We start from the raw sequence: 1579 nt of genomic DNA, 5'->3' as shown, positions 1-1579 counted from the left end.
AATGATTTCATTCAGGATATTATTCTTCCTGTGTCAATTAAACTAAGGTATTTGAAGAATTTAATATAACTTTACATCAAATAACATAAATCAAGAACGCTTTTCTTTGTTGTCTCTGTTCTGAGTTTACATATGGTCCTGGCTGGCTTGGCTTCACAAAAAAAAAAAAAATTGAGGTCCATGCTTCTAATAGTTTCATTATGATGATGTAAGAAACAGAAGAAAATTCCTGCGCTGGGCCAGGCACAGTGGCTCATACCTGTAATCCCAGCACTCTGCGCGGCTGAGGTGGATGATCACTTCAGGTGAGGAGTTCAAGACCAGCCTGACAAACATGGTGACCCTGTCTCTACTAAAAATACAAAAATTAGCTGGGCATGGTGGTACACTCCCATAGTCCCAGCTACTCAGGAGGCTGAGGCATGAAAATCACTTGAACCTGGGAGGCAGAGGTTGCAGTGAGCTGTGACTGCACCACTGCACTCCAGCCTGGATGACATACTAAGACTTGTCTCAAAAGAAAAAAAAAAGGAAACAGAAAACTGCCGTGCTGGAGCCATTTTCTTGAGTTGGTGGGAAGTTAGATCTAGTACAGGAGTGAAAAGATGGGGAAGTGTTTAATTGGGAGCATAGACAGTTCATAGTAATAGGAGGGAAAGTGAAATTTAAGGGCACAAACTTCGGCTATAGATAGGCAGGGTGGTGTGGAAGTTAGCTTGGGATTGGTTTTATTTTTTCAATGAAATAGGCCAGGTGTGGTGGCTCACATCTGTAAGTACTTTGGGAGACCAAGGCAGGCTGATCATTTGAGTCCGGGAGTTTGAGAACAGCTTGGGCAACATGGTGAACCCCGTCTCTCTGAAAAATACAAAAAATTAGCTGGGTGCAGTGGCCAGTGCTGTAATCCTAGCTACTAGGGAGGCTGAGGCAGGAGGATCACTTGAGTCTGGGAAGTCAAGGCTATAGTAAGCCAAGGTCACACCATTGCACTCCAGCCTAGGAAACAAAATGAAAACCCATCTCAAAAAAAAAAAAAAAAAAAAAAGACGCCAGGCGCAGTGGCTCATGCCTGTAATCCCAACACTTTGGGAGGCTGAGGCGAGCAGATAACTTTAGGTCTGGAGTTCAAAACCAGCCTGGCCAACATGGTGAAACCGCATCTCTACTAAAAATAGAAAAATTAGCAGGGCATGGTGGTAGGCACCTGTAATCCCAGATACTCAGGAGACTGAGGCAGGAGAATTGCTTGAGCTCAGGAGGCATAGGTTGCAGTGAGCTGAGATAGCGACTCCAGCCTGGGAGACTTTGTCTAAAAAAAAGGCCAGGCAAGGCGGCTCACACCTGTAATCCCAGCACTTTGGGAGGCCGAGGTGGGTGGATCACGAGGTCAGGAGTTCAAGACCATCTTGGCTAATATGGTGAAACCCCATCTCTACTAAAAATACAAAAAATTAGCTGGGCATGGTGGCACGCACCTGTAGTCCCAGCTACCTGGGAGGCTGAGGCAGGAGAATCACCTGAACCCGGGAGGTGGAGATTGCAATGAGCCAAGATCATGCCACTGCACTCTAGCCTGGGC

The 1579-nt window shown here is 46.0% G+C and overlaps 1 protein-coding gene across 5 annotated transcripts in view; it reads right to left on the bottom strand.

Annotated features, from left to right (window-relative positions):
- CYP20A1 (cytochrome P450 family 20 subfamily A member 1) overlaps window positions 1-1579 on the bottom strand; it is a 52887-nt gene that overhangs the window by 47024 nt on the left and 4284 nt on the right. The gene's annotated exons all lie outside the window — the stretch shown is intronic.

Source organism: Cebus imitator, unplaced genomic scaffold, assembly GCF_001604975.1.
Source record: "Cebus imitator isolate Cc_AM_T3 unplaced genomic scaffold, Cebus_imitator-1.0 Scaffold101, whole genome shotgun sequence".
Lineage (NCBI taxonomy): Eukaryota > Metazoa > Chordata > Mammalia > Primates > Cebidae > Cebus > Cebus imitator.
Note: the sequence above shows the minus strand (reverse complement) of the source record. Positions and strands in the feature narration are given on the sequence as shown.